The sequence below is a fragment of the Ornithodoros turicata genome, chromosome 2 (genome assembly GCF_037126465.1).
Source record: "Ornithodoros turicata isolate Travis chromosome 2, ASM3712646v1, whole genome shotgun sequence".
Lineage (NCBI taxonomy): Eukaryota > Metazoa > Arthropoda > Arachnida > Ixodida > Argasidae > Ornithodoros > Ornithodoros turicata.
Genome location: NC_088202.1, coordinates 131,067,641 through 131,093,305, shown reverse-complemented (window position 1 = coordinate 131,093,305; position 25,665 = coordinate 131,067,641). Strand labels below are relative to the sequence as shown.

General features: G+C 46.5%; 1 protein-coding gene across 4 annotated transcripts in view; it reads right to left on the bottom strand.

Annotated features, from left to right (window-relative positions):
• The window catches only part of LOC135386145 (glutamate-gated chloride channel-like), a 348,962-nt gene that overhangs the window by 218,697 nt on the left and 104,600 nt on the right, over positions 1–25,665 (bottom strand). The window lies entirely within an intron of this gene.

Here is a 25,665-nt window from a genome sequence, read left to right as displayed (position 1 = left end):
CACTGCAAATTGAGGTCAGTTATGGAATACGATACATATTACTGCAACGTTTTTGCAATGAAACTCTATGCGTTCCTTGATGATAGTAGCATGACCACGGTGCCTTCACCGTAGTACTCACATCTTCCATTTCCTCCTTTCCATTTCTTTGTATTTTTATTGAAACAAAAGGATACGTTTGACTAAGTGGACTAGGCTCCCGACCTGGCACACGTCAGCTTTCCTGTGAACTTCTGCACGTCTCGATGTTCTATGCAGTCGATAAAATCTGCGCAGCATTAAAACGTGGTGAATTTTGTACGAAGAGATCATTGCTTCAAGTCTACAGCAATCAGTGAAGCAATACGATCTCCCGCAGGAATATGCTGGAGTACAAGGGTTGCCGTATGTTACAAGGGCACACAACTCGTACATACAGTTGATGTAGCCAGACCCTTACGGCATGCTTCTTGCCCTCATCAAGCATTCAAGCTAATGGCATCTTCAATAAAACCCACCGTGGCCACGTAGCAGGCCTTGTGGCGCAAGAAGGGTGCTAAAGACGTGGCAACGGATGCGCACATTAACCGAAACTGAACAATAACAAAGGGGTCGTTCATCGTGTTTAGTCGTTTGTGAGACCCAGATAACGTGCATGCACGAATAATAAACCATGTCAATACGAGCATTTGTACAGTTACTGTTAGTGCGCCCTCGAGGATGCGAACAAGCCCGGGACTCCAAACCACGATGAACCTACATAAGGCTCCAGTCACTCGAAGCAAGTGATCTCTCTGATCGCTAGAAGGGCGGTGTCGTTGGTGGGGGTAAACGTTCGTAGATAGGACCTTGTTCACGATAAAGACTCCGAAAACATTATGCGCCAAGCACGCAGTTTCTTCGAAGTTGGTAAAAGTTATGGCTTATACGGTAACTCTAGTAAAAGTCATATTGCTGTGTAGACTTTGTTTTGTCGTATAGTTTTCGAGGAGTGCTTCCGATCAACTAAAAATACGGCATGTCCATCAGATTTAAATTGTTCAATATAGTTCTGTTGCTTTTCAATGCACTTGTTATGCAGCACTTACAATGCAGCCTGTATATGGCCTCTGAAAAAAAAAAGAATTTATTTCGTCACTCAGACATATACATGTTGTTCCGTGGTAAATGGGCAATCCGTCTTGCCCACGTCAAACAGAGGAAGCAATATGCAGGATGCGCCAATACTTCAAAACCCAGTCTGCGAAGCGTTTGAACAGTGCGGACGGCAGTATCTAGGCGTACGTTGTCTCGCACCAACCAAACAACTTTCGACAACACATTCTACACATTCTACAACGTATTCTACTCACTGCTGAGCCCTTCTCCAAATAATGGTCCAATACTGCCCCTTGAGAGTCCCAAAGTACTGCGAATATCACATTTTTCTGCGCAGGATTCATGCAGTTTTGAAGTTCTTCCTGGTCGTTTATTCGGAATGTCTGAATTCCACATTCTCGCGTTTGTTTCCCGGTTCAAAGTGATCACGTTTCATCTCTAGCGAGAAAAAGACTCAGTTTCGTAAGCGCAGCGGTGCGGTAAGCGTATAGCAGGTGGCTGTATGCCTTCCCCAACACCACCTCGTCCATTACGGACACTGCCAGACACGAGGATACTAGACTCAGAGACGAGCACGACATGTATATCACGTGTCCATTCGGCAAACACCATCTCACCGTTTTACGACTCAAAGACCGTAAAGCATCAGGTAACTTCGCCAATAATTCTGGCGGTTACCGTGGTGCAGGCAGCATCCCAGTGAAGACTATTGAAGGATATGCTCGCATGTTTCCTGTTGTGGGTAGTCCTCTTGGACTACGCACCCAACATGTACATGTCTGAGTGCGGACCTGGGACCTGAGTAGTCCTCTTGGACTACCCAGGTCCCAGATCTAGAGGGTTAGTACGCCTCTCCCTCTCCTGTGCCACCATCATCTCTCCCCCCTATTTCACCCTCCCCTGGGTGCATCGAGCCGCCACTTCAGAGCAGGCTGACCACACTTTCCCCCTACATCACCCCCACCCCTAGAAGGAGCCTCACTGGATTGCTGTTTTTTTTTTTTTCTTCTGTCAGAGGTCCGATGTTAACTACTCAATAGCCACGAGCAAGATGAGCGAACGAGTATTGCACGAACCGAGAGCATTATACTTCGCGCATTCACAATGTGCCATATATGTTACGTTTATATGATTTACTTTTTTTTTTTAAATACGTGTTTGTGCAGCGAAGCAAAGCGAAATATGCGAAGCCAAACATGGCTGTATGCGAAGCTTCCGCAGGCAGGAAAAACAGAAGAAATGGAAAGGAGAAAGAATGGGAAAGAGAGAGAGAACAAAAATATATGCAGATCCAGAGTACTATCGGGACGTTATATGTATTGTGTCTTAATTAAAGTAGAAGCACGATATGCTGAAGTCTCGTTCTTCCAGTGAACCATCAATCTCTGCGGCTGTCATTCCCTGCCTGTCCAGTTTTGACGCGAGCGCTCCGTTTTAACCGTCTGACTGCCAAGTCGTTGCACTTGCTCCGTAAACCTGCTGCAAAGTCCCGCCATTAAACCCATCGCGCAAGTGTGCTCACGTATGACAGCGGACAAATTTTACGGCTGTCACTAACGACAGTCTAAAAACAGATGGAGAGCACAACGCGGCGAGCTATTTTCAGTTCGGGCTACAGTCGTGCATAATCTTTCGAAGCCGACGCAATTTTAGTCGTGACGTTACCACTCCAACTGCTGGCCGACTCGACGGCGAGCAGCTCCACTTTCTTCAGCGCCACCACCGACGAAGTGCTTCCTGGAAGTAATTCGCTGAAAATGACTGGAGTTGTTGCCGGCGCAAGTATCCGTGTAACAATATACGCACGAAGCAACGTGAATGGGTAGACAGATGTGGAAAGATAGCTATAAAGCGATGATATGTTTTTAATAGTTTTTACAAATTAATATTATTTTTTGAGTTAATAAAATAAGTACACACTTTGGAAGGCGTTCGAGGCCTGGGGTGGCACAACACTCTTTGGAACAAGCACCTGCTTGGCGGTTAAAGGGGTTATGACACTTAGAAAGATGCGGTTCATTACATCACGCAAACATTGTACCGCACATTATAGAGTATAGAACAAAAAAGTAATTTTTCTTCGTGTCGTACATGGCAAGACATAAATCCTTTACCATTCGTGCTCGTCAAGGTCTGACATCAGAGCTCCGGTCATTCCAAATGTAAGTGTGTGTCGCACGCAAGCACGTGACCAATCCTCTCTCGCGCTTTCCTAGGCGTCCGTCACGGCGTCCAGGGCCGACTTCTAAGAGAACTGTTCAGACATATGTCGGCACAGTTCCCTTAGAAGTCGACCCAGGGCGCATTATCCCCAGGGTGTCAGTCGTGACGTTGCCCACCTCCGTGAAGCCGGCAACAGCGAGTCCTTTCACCGTCATATGCACCACGACACACCGGCGGAGACGCCTGGTGTGACGTCAGAGACGTACGGCATATTCGCGGTGCTCGTTTTCTACGCGTTCATTACCCCATTTGCTGTAAAAGTTGGAATGCAGGTTCACATCGTGCAATTAATTGTATTTCACATTTATCCGGAATAACTTGAAACGAAGTGTCGCAACCCATACAAGATGTTCTCGTGTATTTGAAATCACAACGTTGGGTTCCTTGAGTTGATAACCCGTTCACAATGCCCTGTTTATAACTAGGCCTGTCCTGATACCGATAGTGATATTTTTATTTCATTACCAATTTGAAAACATTGCGAACCAGTTTCCGTGGAATAATAACTATTACACTGTACCAACTGTCTAACTAACACTGTATAACTTGAACATAGAAGTAAAATGCAAGCGGGCTGGTGTATACTTGACATTGGCAACGTGTCCTTGAGCTTAGGGAGGGACAAAAGAGAAAACGCAAAAACGAACAGCACAATTGCGCTGTTCTGTGTTTTGTCCTTCCCACAAGCTCAGGGACATGTTGCCCACTGTATGTAACTTCTACAGTGTATACTTATTTTTGCACTTGTTTGTACTCTTTTTCTAGCCATCAGGAAGGCTTCCATGAAATGAAATGAAATCCACTCCAGACCACGTTCTTTTTTCCAGCACGCATTCTTCACTGTGACAATCTCGGTGCTGCCGCCCTCATACCGAATACACGAGCATTCGCAACAGCCAGGCGCGACGCGATGTGTAACTCGAAAGAAGTTTCATGCGTGACCACCCTACATGGCGTGACCCATCCGTAAAGTAAAAGGGAGCCGACCTGTACGAGAGGATGGGGTTGTCTTTCAGTGCCTCCATCAGATGACTGTTTTTCTTTCCGTGCCTCTATACGCTCTACCACACGCATTCCCCTCAAATGAGTAAATGCAAAGCGCAATTTCCTGCTCGGTTTAGTGGATCGGGCCGCCTGCACACGGACTGATGATTTCCCAGGAGTTTCGATTTCCTTCTCCTTCCTTTACAGCAGCAGCAGAAGAAAGTGCCGTGACCCAATCGTACCAATTGCCTCCCACGATGTTCTTGACGTGGCACCTTTAGCAGTGCATTCACTGAATGACCCTTTCGACGACAGTGTAAGGATCTGAGCCGTGACGGCTATCTCGAAGGCAACGCGAAAAGATGGTCATAGTTTCGGTTGTTGTAATATTCTTACCTGATCCGCTGGGTCTGCATGTTAACCACTCCTTCCCCCTGCATTTTCATTGAAGTTATCGATTAATTAATTATTGCAGATTTGCGCTTTGTTGCTGCGACAAGCTGCAGTTTTTGGTTTTGACATGCGGCAGGTTAGTACTACTCACGAAATCACTTTTATAGCGTATTAATTTGTCTCATGACGCGTTCTGCCGGGTTAATGACTCGCGGAATTCAATGCTGATTAACTACGCCAGCCCACTTTACGCTACATTTATTGAGACAGAAAATTTTACGTTAGGTCTGTTCAGATTACAGGCGCACTGACGCTGGTGCCCTACAAGTTTCCAATCGATACTAATAATAATTCGTGGTTTTACGTCGCGAGACAACTACGATCATGCGACGCCAAAGTGGTCGGTCTGCGGGTTAACTTTGCCCGCCTGGGGGTTCATTAACGTGCCACGAATTCTTAACACACTACCCACCGTGTTTAACGTCCGTGGGGGAAGACGGCGCGTCAAAGCAACTAGTACCCTGCCTAACTGAACTAAGGCCTCGCGCGCGGCAGTCATTCTTTCGCAGAAGTTCATTTTATTCGTCGCAGAACATGCCGCAGAGGATGAAAAAAAGAAAAGAAAATTGAGGTCACCTAGGTGCCCTTTTAAAGAAATAATTTGACAGCTAATAAGTCTCGTATAATTACATTGCGGGAGCGAGCATTGTGGGAGATTTGAGGGATAGCGCCCGCCCATTCGTTCAGCCGATATAGTTGCACTGGCTGACGCTGGTTTCCAACGTGCTTTGCTACGGCACCTGCTCACGTGGCCGAGTGGTTAACGTGCTGACCATGTCACGTCGAGACTGGGAGGTACCCCGGTTCGAAAACCCGGTGCCGGCTGTGCTGTCTGTGTTTTTCCTGGGTTTTCCTCAGACGCTGTCAGACATATGTCGGCACGGTTCCCTTAGAAGTCGGCCCACGACGCACGTTCCCCCCAGAGCGTTAGTCGTGACGTTGTCCACCTCGGTGAGGGCGACAAGGGCGAGATCTTTCACAAGCAGCATCACGTTTACTACAGCCGTCTTATAGAAGAAGAAAGTCAGTGGGCGACCGTGCCGAAATGCGCAAACAACACGTTGCGTAGCAACGTTTTAAACTTCGCAACTTCGCACGTGCACTGTCACGCGGAGAAGCAGACGACTCTGCTCTCTGCTCCCTCAAGATACCCACAGTGCCTTGCGCAGCTCACTTGAGGGCGCGCGCGACTTCGTCAAATCGTCTATTGGTTTCGCTGGCGCAGAGCGCTCCGTGTCTTTCTTTCCTTTTAATTTTGGTGTATGTTTGTTGTACCTTGCATACACCCGTCTGCGTGGTCTTTCGTTTTTTCTTTCTTTCTTTTTTCATTTCTCAGGAAAACGTGTTGTACCACGGAAGAAGATGGCAAGAGTCTTCGTGAGGGGGACTAAGCACAGAAAACAGAGTTGGCTCATCCCGGTCACCCATAAGAATACGAGGGGCTTCGTCGTGTACGGCAGTCTTCATATCAGTGCAAAGCAGACTTTCGCAAGAAGTTCACAATGCCCAACTACCGAGGCTAATGAAATTCTTCCGAAGCAAGTTCGAAAAATTGAGTGGAAGTTCCGTAAGCAAAACCCACCGAGTAAACTGCGTGGGCTTTCGGGCGGCACGAATGACTAGCGCTGCTCCGCAATATGGATTCTATGCCACAATGGCACGCGGTGCTTGTCGAAAAAGTGTGGGGTCTAGGAAACGATATATCCGGCAGCAGGAAGCTCGAGAATTGCACTTCAATCGTGGAGAACACGACAAAGAAATAGTTGGATTAGTTTAGTGAACGACAAAATGAAATGGAGCGTGTGGCGCTCATGAAGAATGCTGGCTACTCCTGTTCTCGCATAATTGGTAGAGGTAGAAATAACCGAAAAAAAGGGGAAAAAGGAACTGTGGGTAAGGCGACATCAGAAATCTCATTCATGGTAACATATGGCTGTTGATGGATGCTGATGATACCTTCAGCACGACGACGTAGCTTTTGCCAATGGCATGATGGTTCATATCTTCAAAGCAAAGTAGGCTTAGAATTTAATTGTTACATTAGGAGACTTCGGTTTGAAATGATCTCAGTGCTCATGAACGACGAACCTACTAGTTGGAGGCTCAAAGAGCGTGACGTGTACGCCACAGCGTGCGACTCAGTCGGCAAAGCGCGTAATCGATGTTCGTGAGAGCTTCACACGAGAAACATGCGTGCGTTCTATGGTCCGTGAAACACACGAATTTACAAAAGCATAACATGTACAAAGTTATACCCTAAGCTTATTTCAATATATCGTTATTCCAGGGGTTAACCTATCTGCAGAACAACTACCCCGGCAAAAACGGTTTACGATTTGAGCGCTGACAACGCGTTCGTTGTATGATCAAGCTGTCTGGTCAGGGTGGTCTTGGGGACGAATACTGCGTGAAGTAATATCAGTGTAGTTGAAGACGTTGACAAAAAGCGCCGATGTTTTATGAGTCACAATAAAGTACTGCGATGCTGTTGAACCTTTTTTTATAAACTAGTTACAATACAGCAGTTTTATTTTTATTTTTTTCGTCCTATGGTTTCCAGGCACTTTGTTGGAGCTATTAGTCCGATCAGTGCACAAGTAATCGAAATGTGTTTACTCTGTCCATAATGAGGAAAGGAAAAACATTCCAAGACAATTTTGCCCAATTTCATCTAAAAGACACGCAACCAGGCCGCACACTGTGTCCACACTTACACGGATTGCTCTCGATATAAAGAAATCGAAGATGATACAACAGAACACATTTGAACCAGACTTGCACGCAATTTCTCGATGCGGCCGATCGAAGAAAATGAAAGAGAGAAACGTGAGGCAATGGAAACGACGTGATCGCTTAGCAACCTGCACAGCACAAACGCATTGCTCAATGTACATTCGATAGACTATACTCTCGAAAGACGCTTCGTTGTTGGCGCGAAAGAAGGTCGATAGAAAGGCCTGAGGGACACAACTGTCCAGGATAGATGTTACCCACTTAGCTCTGCGTTCATGCACCCTAGGGCTGTTTCTGTGCTGGGAAAGCTCTGGAACACATTAGTCGGTCGCCGTCTGTGGGTTTAGAGTTTAGGCGCCGACTGTAAAGTGCCTTTCATTTCACACTTTCTAATACCAACTTGAAGTGTATACTCCTATGGGTAACCATACGTCAGTAACCATAGATACGTTTTTCCTTTTGCAATTGAGGTTTGCGGAATGTGGCAAGATAGTTTTAAGAGAATAATACTTCTGTCAGACGGGCACACATACGGCCTTTAAGGCGATGGCACTAAGAAAAAAGGCCGTAGCTGAAATATGGCCTGAAGCACCGGGAGGCTGCAAGACGGTATCCGTGAAGGCGTTTTGCCGGTAATGTCTACACCGACAGACACATATCTGCGAACGTTGAATGAAATGTAGTTAAATCATATTTGTTCTCACTGTGAGAGCTCGGAAACAACGTTCGGTTCGCACTTAGCCAATTTGAATTTGTTTTGAAGCAATTTCGATGCTTCGTTGTGCGTGCACAGTTTTGGATGCAGACGATGCGGTGGTAGGAGTGCAGTGGTTCGAGGGTATCAGTACGAACTGACGATATATAATGAGAAGCAAAGTGCAAATATTCACCAGAAAAACTCTATGCGTTGAACACTAAAAAAGTTCAAGAACACTACGTCTCGTAAAAACATTTTATTTCGAATTGAAGGAAATCTGCGCAATCTTGTGCATGGCGTTTGGTAACGAGACTTCGACAGTTTCTGAGGAACGCCGTAAACTGTCTTGCTGGAGCTCCGTTCTACTTACACCTCAGTTTTGTGGCCGTATGACTGATCGTCTGGCAATAATTTAATGTCCGTATGCACTTAAGACCGTAACCGTTAAGGCCGTAAGTGCGCCCGTCTGACAGGGGTATAACCCTGTTGCACGCTATACAACTCCGTATCACGAACGGCAGCGCCATCTGAGAGCAGACAGAACTACTACTTCGGATTTACCGATTCCATGACCAACAACCGTTGAGCACCGTGCCAGAATGATTTTTGCGCGGCATTTCACGTCGAATGTGTACGTCGTCGTCAAATATGAATCTCTTGCGGGATATGCCGCCCAATCCCGGAACATGTGGCCTCTCGATGTTGACGGCCGCCATTGCACTCGAAGAACGAGTAGGAAAAAGGAACTCCCTTACAAGCTATCGTGAGTCGTATGTCCGTAAAACACATCCCTCTTCGACTCAACACTATGCGCTCCGGTTGGCTGCTGGTGATAGCTTATCGGAAATCATATCTGGTTCCCTAAAACCCTAAATACCAGAGATGGAGATGTTAGTACTCGAAAAAAGTAACTCGTTATCACCTTTCTGTGACCTTTCTGTAATTCAATGTTGAGGTCACAATGGGCGGTGCAAAACATTTTATAACAGTTATCATGCACGAAAACTATATCAATATCTGATATGATTTTTTTATGCCGCGTTAGCGCCGCGAAGCAACTGTGGCTATAAGCGGCGTATATATGTGGACAGATGGAGAGAGGACAGCAGGAAGGAGTGGAGGACATGGAGGGGTTAGCATGCGTCCTGGGCCGACTTCAGGGAGAACTGTGGAGACATTCGACTGGAAAATCTTTGGAAAACTCAGGGAATACCTCAGACAGCACAGCCGGTGGCAGGATTCGAACCCACCACCTCCTGGTCTTCATCGCGACCTTGGCTGCCACCAACGGGCGGGCGGCTGATCCCACTCGGCCATGCCGCTGGTATGTCTAATATGACGAAAGAAGCCTACCTATATGTGGTGCTATATGAAAGCATTTGATTGATTGATTGATTGATAGGATCCTTGAACGGAACACAAAGCAGGCATCGAAAGTTTAGGTTCCTTGAGTTGTCCTCTAACCTCTGCGCACATGTCATAGAACCGCGCCAAGGTTTACTCCTTCTACGCAGCGGACTCTGTCATTATAAATGATTAGAGTCACCTGAGCCTCCTAATGCACAGCCAAAACAGAATTTAACGGTGACCGCGAAACAACAAGCCCAAGCAGCACAATGCACTGAAAGTTCGAGTGCATAGGGGTGGCCGAGCAGACCAAGGTTGTTTGTCTTCTTGTACAGCTCTGTGAAATGAAGCACTGCATTGATCAGACATCTGACAGCCACCCCTACGTACTTGAACGTTCAGTACATTGTGCTGCCTGGGAGGGAGCCAGGCGGGTCTTGCGCGTACGAACGGCGTTCACGTGCACGCATGGCTGTCGAGGAGGAGGAGGAGGAGGAGTGTCGTTGGGAGGAACCCGAGAGGTCTGCCTGCCTGATTAGGCGGCATGTTTCTCGGGAAGGGAAAGGTGGTGGAGAGGAGGAGAGGAAAGGGTGAAGTGGAAGACCGAGCGGAATCCGCTCGGGGGGAGGATAGCTGCGTCCATGGGCCGACTTCAGGGGAACTGTGCCGGCATACGCCTATTACACATCTGAGGGAAACCCAGGAAAAACCCCAGACGGCACAGCCGGCCCACGGATTCGAACCGCGGACTTCCCAGTCTCATCTCACTACGGAGCGGCGTTTGCAGACAAGAATCGAACAAAAGGAACTTGTAACTTTGAACCATGAGCAAGATTCTGGGATAAACCAGATTAGTTGAGCCGGAAGCCACCACGGGGCGTACCGAGTATGAACTTGGCCCCGTCCCTCTTCCCTCTGCACGTTCGTTCAGGTCGTCGTGCACACCCTTTCTGATATCATGAACTGATAGAGCCCTGCTGACAGAAGTCTTTTTGATCCTTCACCAGACATAACCTCTATCGCGTCCAGTTGCCCGATTTTCATGCAGCTATTTGAAGGGATACGGCCTCCTGAATTCGGCGTAAAAAGCTTCCCATGCAGTAAAAGTAACTGTATGAATACTTATATCTAGATACTATTTTGAGTCCCCTTAGTGAAATTTCTCATGCATTTTTGTGTAGGCACTTGTACTTGTAACTGAATTCCTTAGTAACTTTCACATTATTTTTCTGAGTACTACGACAATGACTAACAAAGCTATGATGAGTTGATACATTATATTTCATTGTCTGATTTGTGCTATCCAGTCGTCTCAGCTATCTAGTCTGTATCTATCCAGTCTGCTCTTGGGGCAAATACATTTTTGTATCTGGACGTGATGGACAAGCGCAGACACAGGCAGAGAAGATACACACATACAAGTGCTCATGCGTGGTGTCTCTCTTCATTTTGTCTACTCCAAGTGTAATGCTAAAAGTTTAGTGCTCCATACGTTTAGTGTAGTGTTCCAAGTTCCTTTTGTTAACTTAAGCTCCAAAAGCAACGAGTTACCGAAAAAAAGTAGCTTATACTTACAGTAACGAGTTACCTCCAACACTGCTAAATACTTCATCAGACTGAACACGCGTAATTGCGACCCTACAGGAAATATAGTGCCTCACCAAGTAATAGATCGCATCAAGTACACTCCTGAACGATATGAGTTGCATCATGCATGATCTATACAAACAGTAACGGTGCTTCAAAACAGAAACGCATACACGTGCATACAATTTCGCGCAGAGCACAAAGATAGAAAGCGAGGAACCTTCGTTGTGAGAGTGTTCTAAAAAAAAATCCCGGGCCTAGTGGGATATTCATTGCTTTGTCAGACAATGTGGACAGAAAAGTATAGTAATGGAAGCGCGCACGCAAGCCTGCTTTTATTCGACCTGGCAGGTCTCTAGTACGCCTCCCGGCGTAGATGTCGCTTGACATTTTGAACGACCGGCAGGGCGGCGCTGCCCTCGATACAACGGTAAACAGCGCATTCGTCCCATTAAACTGTCGTTATGCGGTACGCGACGTTGAATAGGGATGCGCCGTTGGCATGACGTCGAGGCCGTCGTATAGAACGTCGGTTAAAGGAGGGGCAGGTCGCAAGACAATAGATGCGTTGATATTTCTGCACGACTTAGGACGTCTGACATTAGCCAGTGAAACGTTGCAAGGTCGGTGACGATATTGTGGTAATGTTGCAAGGTTAAAGTATTTAGCGTAGTAGCCTACACCTTTTTGCAGAACCAGGATTCCTGGTATGAACACAGGTTAGGTGACGAAACAGAACAAGATTACACCACAATTTTGTAGTCGGATGCGAGGTACGACGTCATGTCTTTCGACGCTGCAAGGAAGACTGCGCTTCGCAGGCGCTCTCTGCCACGGAAGTGCGAACCTTCTAATTGTTCACAACAACGGAATGATGTCACGCAGGGAAGCCACACTCCACTGGTGAAACGAATGGCGAGGTGCAGTATCACCGGAACTAGTTCAGGTAGCGCGCAGGCCAATCGAACGGACCTTTAGTAGATAAAAAAAACAACAACAGTAATTATTTTATTTTAATGATGATGGTTGGGGATTTTCGTCGCCAGGGGCAATACTCCACCCCATTGCTGGCGGTAATGTGGTAAAATAGGATAATGAGTCTCCTCACAGTATAGGGACCGAAGTCCTACGGTGTCCAAAAACCTTGGAAGTGCTTTTAGGGCAGGGGCCGCAGGCCGCTTTTCAGAGCTGCTTTCAGACCCCATCGGATTGGAACCGGTTCAGCAGCTGCTAACAGATGAAGCCGCCGGATTGGGGAAGGTACCGCCATCGTCTGCCGCCGCGACCCCAAAGCAACGATGGTGGTCGTAGGGTGCTGCTGCCGCTGTTGTTGCTCCAAGGTATAGAAGCGGGAAAGGGAAAGGCGTTACCTTCCCCTATCGAGTGACTTTACTGGGAGACAGAGCCGTATATTAAAAGGGAGTCTGGCCATTGGGAGGAGTCACGAAAAGAGGCTCGACCTGTCAATCACAGTTTCGCTCCTCTGATTGGGCTGCTTTTTACCAAGGGAGTCGCCATGACACCTTACTGCCACCCAAAATGGCGACGAAAACAAACAGTGGTAAAGCGGAGATTTCACGACAAAAAATTTTCACGGACTACTCTGATTTTGCGCTGCAAATGTACATTTTCATATACGTTTCTTGGAAATCAGTTTCAACGTACGCTCATCCATCGATATCTAACCGAAAATAATACGTTTTGTCGCCGATGTTAGGCTTAGTGAACACTGCGATCACAGCGAAATCGTAACCAAAACGGCACTGTGCTGTACAATCTTATATTTAATTGATGGATTTCATGGATATAAACATTCCTGTCTCTTATATTCCAACTATTCATGTAGTTTGTTTGAAAATCATACCGACAACAGAATGTGTCCCAGCAGGTGGTTCTGCCGGCAGCAGTACAACGACGGAAGCAGACGACAATTCCCGACGTGCCTTACGCTCCCTAGGTGGCGCTCATCAAATTTGCGCTAACAATCCACTACTTTTGCAGATTGCGAGAGGTATCCATTTCAATCTCATCCAATCCACTTGCCACCCAAAATGGCGCTGCACGTGTTGGATAAGGGGGCAAATAGTGAGGATAGGCTGATTGATAGCGCTCCATATTTCAAGACTTCATTGGTCGGAAAGCTGAAAAAGTGGGTGGAGCTTCAGGTATAGGCATGACCCATTAATGGCCACACTCCCTTTTAATATACGGCTCTGCTCAGAGACTGCCATGCACGCTCCCTTCTGGTCACAAGTGAGGTATCGGGGAGCCGATCTTGCACAGACTTCGCGGAACAGTACGCGCTCGTGAATGATTGTCTCCACACTGCTGACACTAATATTACTCTGTGCTGCAATGTCCTGAACTGTTACTCGCCTCTTCCCGAGGATAGCTTGCTCAACGCCTGCGACGTTAACTGCCGTGACTGCAGTCGGACGAACGTGTTCATGTGGTTCATTCTGGGGTTCGGATCCCGGGATACCGAAAATCCCGGGGTTTCGGCATAATTTCATGTCCCGAAATATGGGGATTTAGTGAGGCCAAATCCCGGGATTTTGGGATAATAAATTTCCGCTTCCTTGACAACTAATACTAGGCTGTACGGAGTAACTTTTGGTTTCAGGTATCCCTTCACTGAAAAATATCATTTGCAATCCGAAACCGAACCACATGACAAAGATTTCAGATGCGGACTCATACGAACCGCGCAAGCTGTGGCCGGGAACAGCCCTCAAATAGCATGGAAACTCCTGCGAAATCAGAAGGAGCTTTCCGGTCCATAAGGCTACAGAAAATACAGCCAGATTCTCTCTCTCTCTTTGCTTTTGATCCTCACGAATATGTCTGAAAGTGAAAAGAGAAAATGCAGACACTCTTTTCAGAAAACTAGACTCGGCTGCTCTAGACGAAAACATGACTGTTACTGTGGAGCAATAAAATTGGAGAAATGCAAAGCCCACCATTCCATGTATTCTCACAAGTGACATTGCTCAGAATACTCTAGCGGAAGACACGAAAAACGTCATCGATTTTTCGTGCAGAGTAAGTACAAGTGCTGAAGGTCATGTCTTCCCTTGCAGAGCTCACGGCGACAAGTATCCTGGGGTGCGGCCACAAGATATTCCGTAGCAGACGTCCAGAACAGACGCATTCTATTCCAAAGTCGATATTCCACGGTATCGGCACCACAGTCTATATCTACAAGCTTCTTTAGCTCGGCTGGATGGCAGACACTTCGACGTTGTTAAGGTTCTGGGCCCTTGGACACCCGACCATCAGTTCCAGGCCATGCGGGCATTTGTGCGATTTTGCGCAGAGTCCAAGCTGGTAGACACAGTGTGTGGACAGTGTGTGTGAGTGACTGACTGACTGAGTGTCTTTGTCACTCATTGTTCTAATTGTAGTTACCCATTTTTGGTTTTCTAAATGATCTGGAGTAGCCGGCTCTCGTAATGAGTGCCTAAATTTAAAAAAAAAACTTTTTTTTCTCAAACTCAGCTCAACTCAATATTCCGGCACGGTGCGAGTGTTCAATAAACACGCGGCGAAACTTTTACCCGGCGAATATTTTGTGTGTGTGTGTGTTCTCTTCCACATGCGGATGAGAGGAAACACGCGCTGTATCGCAATTTGTGATAGGGTGGATGTGCAGGTGTTTACAGTAACCGTACGGCATCCTCGGGATAGGTGAAAAAAAAAATCCCTATCCCGTCCCGGGATCCAGATTTCGAAATGCCGAAATCCAGGGATTGTAAAAACGGCTCGGGATTCCGACCCTAAGTTCATTTTGTCACTATATCCCGTCCTTCGCCAAACTGTCCGCACCATTCGTGCACTCTTCCCCTCTACATCATTTGTTCCCCAAACTGTGCATGCAACCTCTGCAAAATCTCAGGTGGTTTGACTTTCTCTTTCACAAGGAACTGGATTATGCAACGCATTTCCACAGCTGCAGGCACACTGCGCGCTGCCATGATAGCTGTCGTTGCTGCACGTGCCACTAACCCAAGAAGGATGGCACTTCGTCCTCCTAAAGTTTTATTAAATTACATGAACTCACTGATTTTGCTTCGGCAAACGTCCATGTCAGTCTTGAACGACCCTTATATTCCTAACTATACGAATGCGCTTAGCTCAAAGTTAGCAGAATCTCGGTGAGACAGGGGAAGTCAAGTACGATCAGAAATGTAGCACAATACAAAAAGCAACACTGAAGCTTCCTTAGTTTAATATATACAAGCTTTCGCGTGGGGGACCACGCTTCATCAGGTACAAGGTGTGAAGTTCGCGTATACAAGTATACATATATATTTATATACTTGTATACGCGAACTTCACACCTTGTACCTGATGAAGTTCGCGTATACAAGTATACATATATATTTATATACTTGTATACGCGAACTTCACACCTTGTACCTGATGAAGCGTGGTCCCCCACGCGAAAGCTTGTATATATTAAACTAAGGAAGCTTCAGTGTTGCTTTTTGTATTGTGCCTCATGGAAGTTAGTGAAATTGCGGAAAATTGTCACATCAGTCTACCCGATTAACAAATAACTAAAAGCAATAACAACAAAAATCTGCTTCGCCGATATCTCACTTTTTTCTCTGTGTTCCACGACTTCCATGTTGTTGTGAAAAGTTGCTGTAGCGGAGAGAGAGCGGCCACCCATGTTTGTAGCGGAAATACTTTTTCCGTTACCTACTTTAAAATGTTTCGGGATCGCTACTTCGCTACTGAAAAAAGTAGCAAATACGGTACGGCAAAGCGCCGCTTTGTACAACACTGCCCAGAACTAGTGAGGCGTTTCATGCATGCTTTCGAAGCTTTCCGGTAAGCTTTCAATGCTAAGCAATGCTGTGCGTCAGAACCACTTGTGAACAGCCGCACAACGTGGAACAAACAACTGCGTAGACTTCGCGTGACTCGCTCATGTCCCACAGGTAGATACATGAACTCGATGTCCTCAGGTTTCGCACGAAAAGTAACTCACTGTCCCACGCATTCAGATAATGCACAATGTCCATGATAACGGTTCTGAAAGCCCCATGCAGCCCGATCGCGCTGTTTGAAGTGGTTGACATCACATTACTGATGAGCTTGGATTTTTGACAGATTCCTATGTCGGGTCATTTTCGTATATAGAGACCTTCTGTTGGTTGGCCGGTGAAGTGTTCTCGCGGAGCTATCTGCCGGTCGGTGTGGCGGCATGTTGCTCGGAGGAATGGCGCGTCCTGGGCTGGCTTCACAGGGAAACACCCAGACAGCGCTCCCGTTCTTCCTTTGTTCTAAAACTCGCTATCTCTATGCGGCATCGCTTCGAGCCAACGTTTTCCGCAATGTGCATGGATTCGTAGCAGTGTTGTACCCGTTACCAAAATGTAACGGGATTTCGATACTCGTTACTGAAGCAAGAATGTAACGAAATACCGATATCGATACACGTTTTTTTAAATGTGCCGCATTACTGCTACCGTTACTCATAAGAACTAACGCGATACTATATTTGCTATATACCTTTTGCCGAAATTAGAAATATTGTTTTTATAGGCATTGTAGCAATAACTATATTTCGATTATATTTTTTTTTTGTGTGTTCTACACGAACATGCTTGCTATAGCAGGCATTGTGTTTCCGTTGTGTACGCATATGGTAGTGTAGCCAGAACCCAACAGCTCCCCGTAGGGCCCGTTGTCGGGAATAATTCCCTCAACATTGTGCCTGTGGCCAATCAGAAACCGAATTAGCTCCCTGAACCATCCAATGAGGTGCATTCCCGTTTGGCTCGCGGCTTGGCCGTTCCCGCCTACCATCGACTTCTACTGGCTTTCGTGTTGACCGTTCAGTGATCCTAAAATAGCTGGAAAACAAGTCATGTATGTTCTGGCCAAAACAGACATTTATTGACGCATCACGTTTGGCTCAGACGCCTAAAACATGAATCTGATGTTCTGAGGCTTTCATCGTAAAACATGAATAAGCACAGTGCGTACAGCGCCCTAACTGTCGCGTTTGCTAACACACTGTGATCAATTTCAAGCTTGTAAAGCACACACACACACACACACAGTAGATTCCTAATAACGATTGTGATCAAGTTCAAACTACAGCGCGCGCACACTGTCTAAATCTAATAACGAACAAGTTTGGCCATATCATTTCGTTGCGTGCAATACGTCGACCAGTCTCAGCAAAGCAAAGTACGTACGCTGCAGGCTTATCTTTGTTGTCACTGTGTTCGAAATCAGACGGGTTCAACGTGGCTTCAACTGACGACAACATCCCAATATCTGATAGACTTGCCGATAACTGGGTCGAGAAACAGTACAACGCGCCCAGATACACATCAAAACACATGAGTTCCCACATATAGCGCTTTGCTACACCTGGAGACCTAGGTGGTAATGTCACATGACTACGGAGACAAACCTGGCATTAAGAACATCTAGTGTGTGACTCAGTACGATCAGGCTGCTTAGCTACGGGATACAGAGTATACTGCAAAAGCCTTGAGCTCGGTATGCGGTTAAGAACGCCCTGACGGAATTCATAAGAGCTTCGCATTGCCCTCAGTAAATGATTAAGGGTCATTCTCTTCGGCGGGCTATGGGAGTATCGGTATCGGTAACGTTACACAATCGCGTTAAGGCTATAGTTCCCACATATAGCGCTTTGCTACATAGCGCTAGAAAATTGCGCTATATTTTCCTCCTCGCAATGCTACGAACCGCTATAAAACCACTCTTGTCGAAACTGGCCTTTTTCTGGCGCTATATTGAGCGGTGAGTCTGCGCTAACCAATTGTGAGCGTCTTTCAGCCGTGACGTCGCGGAAGCTGGGGTTTGTTTTGCTTCCGATCACCCGAAGCAGCAAGGCGGGAAGGCGACGACGACGTGAAAATGGCCACGAGTTTCATCTGCCAATGCATGGGTGTTTAATTACTATAGTCTGGTATCGCGATCACAGCATCGAAAGTTTCATCCCCCTTCATGCTGCGGATACCCGACGCCGACAGTAAGCAATCACGGTAGCACCGGTGCATCACGTCGCAATGAGATATCCCGTGACCCCAGCAGGATAGCGATATGTGCTCGGTTGTATGTGAGAACGGCAGGCGGAAAAACAGCGCAAGATTTTGAGGGCTATTTTCTAGCGCTATAAAGCGAAGCGCTGTATGTGGGAACTCGCCTTTCGAACGGGAGTACTTTTTCCGCTACTAATTTAAAAATGCAGAGCGACTACTGCTTCGTTACCGAAGAAGGTAGTGATTACTGTAACGGCGTTATACGTACAATTCTGATTCCTAGCTACTGATAAAAGGAATGAGGCTATTGCGGGCGTGCATCTTTCTCCACAACTCCACTTACTGTTAGAAACCATGGTGCATTGATAAACCCTGTAATCGTTGCATACTACTGCAATCGCCTTAAGAGCCAGAGAGATCATTGCAACATAATGCATATGTATGGACAAGCATTCATGCGCACATTCATGCTGCAAGGCACTAGCATGTGCGCGTCCTTGTTTTGCAATACACTTGCTGCTACGAATGCTAATGGGAACGCTGCAGCAGAGAGAAAATATGGCATCAACAGATCAATATCCACGAACCTATACTCTCGACCTCCTTCGTACAGTGGTCAATGCCAGTCACGAACCGTACGCATCTATAAACCTAATCAACAGTAGCGGGTCTCGCACAGTAGACGACTCCCTGTTGCCCCGCGGGCAGTGCGATCTCATTTCAAAATCTCTGGCTAAATATAGTCGCACCCATCGATATCCTACGAGCTTGGCTTCTTGCAGTCTGACCTATTTTCATTTTATTTGTTTGTGCGCGGCTTTTATGCTTGTCTTTTGTGCTTGTCCAGTAGAGAAGTTGGATTGTGGTCGTGGTCTCTAGCAACCAGAAAGTCACGAGCGACGTGACTTGGATTCGAAACGAAGCCAGATATTGACATGGAAGTTCGGTCGGTGCGAATAATAATATGTGGCACGGGGAGCAAGAAGTGGGGCTTCTTTGAGAAGTATTGAATAAGAAGTTCAACTGAAGTATGCAACTGGGCCTTGTGAGGTTTCTGTTGTGTTTGTCTCCTTTTGTGTTTAATTGCCGTATCCACTACAACGTTCCTTGAGAAGGTATCGACTACATGCCGCGTGACTATATAGTCAATATCTATCCCGAGTCTATAGAGTCTATCTATAGACAGAGTATATCTATATAGTATATATAAAGTCCCGTCGAAGGCAGCGCTGACTGCCGAGACGTCGACCCCCGTCCCTAAGTGTTAATAAACTCCCCTTTGTGTTTTTCTGTAAGCTCTTTGTCTTCTTCTGATTTTTCCTATTTAGTCAATATCTATATAGATACCGCATTAATTGGGTTCCCCTCCCACGAGACGTCTACGACCCGAATATACCGATATGATTCTGCATAAAATGTATTTACTCCTTTATTTCTTTCCTTTTCGTCTCGTAGGCAGGCATCCGGAAAAGACAACGACAAGATTTTCCACCGCAGTGTTCTTTGGTTGTTGTAGCTGCACTCTTTACGGAAGACAGAGCTTTGCTTTTCTTGAATGGAAGTCATGGAACAAAGACGGAGAAGATTGTCCTTGCTTCATCTCAAAAATTGAAGGCCAGCCCCGTGACGTCATCGCTAGCGTTCTCGTTTCGGCTTTAGAGTGGTCTACATAGCTGTTTGAAGTGCTCTTTGGGAATGGACCATTTCCATGTACGTGTCGGCCCTTGCGTCGGAATGCAAAACCTCGTATTTTAACCCCAAATGAGCGGGGGGCACTTTTCGGACTGGCATGTAGCGTGGGAAAGCAGCGAGTGAAGATTGCAAAAAGAATGCGGAGAGAGTGAGAGCGTTGTCAAGTGCGGTCTCGAACGTCTGCGCAGCCTTGACTGATACCGATTATCTACCCCAGAACATGGCAGCAGTGGCTGACCATGCGCATAAGGTTACACGGAAAAGGTCCATTTCTAAATAGATGTGGGCGTAGCGTCTTACTATTATCGTTGTTGGTGTTGTTATTACTATTATTGGGCAAACCAGTCCATGTACTAGCGAACGTATCCCAGAACATCTGTGCTCGGTTAGGAACAAAAACGTTTCTTCAGAACTGGTCATGCATGTTGTTTCATGCACTGATTGTGTTCTCACGTTTCCAAAAACCGAATGCCTCTACGTAGTTAAAGTTAAGCTGTCCCGGTTCATTCTCGTAGCTTCTAGAATTGCTTCAGAGAGTCTTTGTGTAGGCCAACCCTCCGTTGTCCTTTCCCCCTCACTCTGTGACCTTCTTACCCCAATCTGATTTTGGTTTTGTAAATAAAGTGTTCATTTGGTGGTTGGTGATTCTCCTGTCTACTTCGTTTCCCTCATACTCAAGGTGATGCTTCCCACTTCAAGCTCGCTTGTGTACTTTTCCTTTCTTCTTAAAATTACACCCAACGTAACGCGTGCAAAGTTCCCCATTCGCGGGAACAAATTCTCGCTGTGGCAGGTTCTAGTGGTTTATGTCTAGTAATCGCTTGCAGCCACGGTAGATTGGATTCGTTATTTCAAGTTCCCGTAGCAATTACACTTGGTAGTACTTGACATAGTATTCGGAAACTAGCTGTTAATTCACGTAAAACATACCGTGCAATAGATAGAGTATATAGAAATATGAACCGGTAATAAAATTTTATTGGAAGAGCCTCCGCACGAGAGCCCGCGATATATCGAACAGAGTCTGTTCTCTTATGGGCGACCAGAAGACGAACCATCTCTGTTCGAAATATCGGCAGCTCTCGCCTTAACAATAAAGAGAGAGAGAGAGAGAGAGAGTAGATGGTTTCAAATGTGCCCATATTTGACGAATGGTAATCGTGGTTATTGATGCGGCAAGCACAGATAGGACTGACACAATATACGCGCATGTAAGGTCCGCGACCGCGCAAGTTGAAATAGGTGTACCTGCATCCGCGCAGATATTCAGTATATCCACACATCCACAGCAAATTGCATTTGTAGGAAATAACCTGCGTAACGAAACTGTTATCTTACAAATGTTCCTACGTCTTAGCGTACAATCCCTCTCAGGGACGTTATGTCATCTAGAGTTGCCCGATAACGCATTTAAAGGCTCAGCAATGCAACGGATGGCGCACCTGACAACTATCTTGGGATTCACTGCATGCTGCGAATTATGTCTCCCCATTAGGGGCGTCGGCAGAGGCAGTAATGCTCATTTGCGGATAAAACGCGGCTACCCGGGGGTACCGCAAACGCGAGCGGCTTTATCCGTATTGTATCACCGCGATTTCGAAACATTTGCATTTCTATCCGCAAATCAGGATTCCGTGCAGATATCTTAGCGTATCCGTGGATAGCACAGTACCCGCGTACACCTCTGGTTGGTGACTCCTTGCGTTATTAGGGCACCTCACTTACAGCTCAGATTTACCTGCTCCAAAGGCGACCCCAAACGGAGAAAAGTTGAGCACAAGCACAACACAGTGAAACGCAAACGAGTCATCTCCTGTAAATCGTGCTTTGCCTGCATAACTCGCCTGTACGAGGGGTGGGCCAACTTTTATCATCGACGTATTTATTCGGAATTGCTGCGAAATCTGTTTCCTTCCCTGCACTTTCACTTCATATCTTTCTCGTTCCTACCTGTCTACTTTGAGAGCTAATAGCCCTCCAACTTCTGCACCTTCATCAGTCAGTCTAACACCTACCCGCGGGCGAAAATATGCGCAGTCCCCTGATGTTGGCAAAGGCGTGGAGCACAAATTATGCAGGTACGGCTCCCACATGTGACATGCTCCAGCGCGCCCCAAGCTGAGTAGTGCAGCAAGAATTTGCGGTTGCCGAGTTATCCATCACAGGCTCGCCTTCAACTTGCGAGGCGAGCACAGGGTCATAATAATAGGTCAGCCGACGAAGCAGAAATGTAACTGAGGGATGTGATTTTGCTGCGGAGGCTTCCAAATGTGTCGAAGAATGATGACCTGCAAGGTATGTCGTTGACAGACCATCCCAGGAAAGACAGTTGATAAAAGTGGAAGCTCTAAATTGCTGGTTATGTCTGGAGGCGCTATGAAGGGCGGGAAATAGTCTGTATGCAATATTACGGAACAGAAAGGTGGTGAGTGCATCACAGTTTTAACTTCCTTATCCTCCCCACTCTCCATCTCAAAATAAAGTTGTTGTTGCTGTTATCTTCCTTATTGAGTACGAGGGCTTGCACGTGCCAGCAGGTGCGATGTGTGTGTGTGTGTGCGTCCCGACTTATTTGGGGGAATTCTGCTATCTGTCTTTTCAGGGTTTACGCACCACACAAACTCCATTGGTTGAAATCTCGCATCTTCTAGTTCTGTGTAGCCTCTTACCTTCCGGTACTTACCTGCTTCAGTGTACGCTGAAGCACAACTGCTTGCAACCAGAACAGCGTAGCAAACGGACTTCATCAAACAATTTCCGACGTGTATTCGTACGGAATACATGTTGAGAAAAGCCTTGACCCATCAACACTGCACTCTAAGAAAAAAAAGGAGTACTTTTCCTCCTTTTGGGGAGCAAATGCATTGCCCAGAAAATAGTCTCATTCGGGAGTAAATGCACGGGGGAAAATGAATGTCACAGAGTGGAGACTGCATTTCACGCTCTGTTTTAAGGGTCTCAGGAACAAAATTCGTGTGCATGTATGCAATACTTCGAATCAAACAGCCAACAGTGATATGTCGAGTGATATAAAATCTTACGACATACATAGGGCACAATTTGTGAAGAAAGAAGCGCTAACTGTTTCTTACTGTGTAGGAGTGGAAAATTGCTATGTTGGCTGAGTAATACAGACTTATGCCATCAAATTGACCAAGAGCACATATTTACATAGACTGTTGCATTCGGAAGACCATTTGCGAAGTTCAGTGACAATTTGCAGTCCTGGGGAGTCAATGTCGGGGTTAGGGGACCAAAATGGGGAGTAATTGCAGTCTAGGGGACTAGAAGCTGCAATTACTTCCCATTTTACTCCTTTTTTTCATAGAGTGTGCGTGCAACATCAAACCTGGTAGCCTTCGTCCAGTCTAGAGAAGTTCCCATGGCAGCTCAACGAGCAATGCTGTCAGGTCCGGTACTACACTGTAACACGGCACATTATGTATCCTTTGCTCTTCTTCCAACACTTCTTTTGTCCAGGAAGCAACGGCCCTCGGAGCTGGTGATCAATGCCATGAGACTGAACGCTGCCTTCGCTCCAGCATTTTTATACTACACTATAGAAGCGGAACTTACAACACGCTCAGAAGCAACCAACATCCATAATTATATCGCTCTTTTTCTTGGTTCGTTGAAAATATGCAGCTGAGGGACTGACCACATCTACAGAGATGATCCCACGCCTTGTGCTGTAGTGCTCTTACTTAACAATATGAGTCCTGCCGCGTTCTTTTAAACTAAACTAAAGCTTAGAACTAGCACGAAATCCTCTGGGGTGGGTGGCCGCACTAGTAAGGTATCCAACTTCGTCTCCCTTTCTGTATCTATCTAGCTACCTATAAAGGGGTCTGCGCGTACAGCATGGGAGTCATTGCGCCAATTCCTTCTCTCTCAACATACATATATCAAGTCCCAAGTACATATCTCAAGTCACGTCAAGTTATCGAGCAGATACACGCTCCCCAGCCTCTCGAGCAACGGTTTAATATATTGCAAACAGAAATGAATGTTATTTTTTCAATAAGTTCATACTGTCTCACCCCACGGCTATTTTGAGACGTCACGTGGTCCATGTTTTAGCGCTTTTCACTTTTTGGTTAAGTGGAATGCCGTCGAAATGAAACCAGTGCTGCTCTTTCGTGCCAACATTTCACCCTCTTTTATCTATTTCAAATTCTCCTTTTCTCACATGTCAACACTAGCAACCAGCAAGCTCACTGTCTAAACATCTGAACCATTTCCTCTCCTGTCGACTGGAAAACATCCTGTATGACCATGCGACTGTCCTGTGCAGGTAAGGACCCTCACATTCACCAACCGCGTAGAACGCAGAGACAAACTCTCTTTATAGCATCCACTGTTTTTTCTAGCGTTCCGCTCTGCTAACTGTCCCATTTATCCGGGGAAATTCTTCCAACGAGAGCTATCCGCCTCGCATATAGCTCGGAGCTGAAGCCCGGAAAGTCGAGTGTTTTCCCTTAGAAACCCTTTCTGGCACAAGGCAATTTAATGGGGGACACGCTTCCTGGTCTGCAGCCACAAAACAAACCTTACCCAATACCACGAGCGCGGAATTGCTACACTTAATCACAGAACAAAAGCAAACCTTGTTTGCAACCAGAAATGGACTCACGCGCCACGCACCCTATACTTCGAGGTTGTTTTTTAGTTTCGGATTCGTTCTTCTCGAGATGTTTCTTCTTTTGCGTTCCTCAAAATCGTTTCGGTTTCTTCAATAATTGCTGCGTTCTTTCACTTTTCGAGATCGTTTCGGAAGACCGCACGTCGATAAATTTTAAGTGTCAATTTCCTGTGTGCCGGCGTCGTTCATTTCCTGTGTGCCGGCCGCGTTATCTTCTTCTGTCAATTTCACGGTTCAGCTCTTGCTCTAACAGTTTAAAAGGGATGGGCGTGGGAGGTTAGGTGAGTTACTGGGTGTACCGTAGAAAGATTATGAAAAAAAAACGTGATTTATGAAAAAAAAACGTAAATATTACTGAGTTTTAGTATATCGTACGCTATCGCATTTGCTTTACGTAAGGGATAGCGTTGCGATAGCGAAGGGATAGCGTAAGCGATAAGGGTGGTTCTGCGCATGCGCAAAAAACAAACAGAGCTTCACGCATTGCGCAGAAACACCACGCTATCCCTTACGTACGCAAAAGTGACCGCGCCCGATATACTAAGACTCTGCTACTGTTGGAAGGTTTTAGTGGACCGCAGACGCTTCCCGACTTCGACCCCCTACCGGCACCAGCCAACCAGAGCGCAGAGAATCGAGTGTGGAAGGGTACGTCTTACGGACGTACGACTCACGGTAGCCTTGAAGCGGGATCGTTTTCCCAGACTCCTCGTTTCAGTGCAATGGCGGCTGTCAACAACAGGAGGCCACAGATTCCTGACATGAGCGGCATATCCCGCAAGAGATTCACGGTCGACGACGACATACTCGTTTTACGTGAAGAGCTGTCCGAAAATACTGTTTCAAAACATTGCGAAATGGTCGTCGCTCACGGGGTCGGTAGATCCGAATTTTTTTTTTTTTCGTTCCTTTTTTTTTTTCTTCTATAAGGCAACGCTGCAGTTCACGACACAAATTTGTAGCGGGTGAAGCTACACCACAACGTTCACTCTAGCCCATTCTCTTTTCCATTTTTCTTCCCTGCACGCTCACATTCACACACAGAAGAACAAAGCGAAGCTGCGATGTTCCCAGCGATGTTTGCCTTCGCCTTTCAAAACGGAGAGCCCCAAGCTCCTCTCTCTCTCCTCTCTCTCTCTGTGTGTGTGTGAAAACGTTTCACGCTCCGCAACCCCACGCTGCCTCTCGTTCTTCACAACATG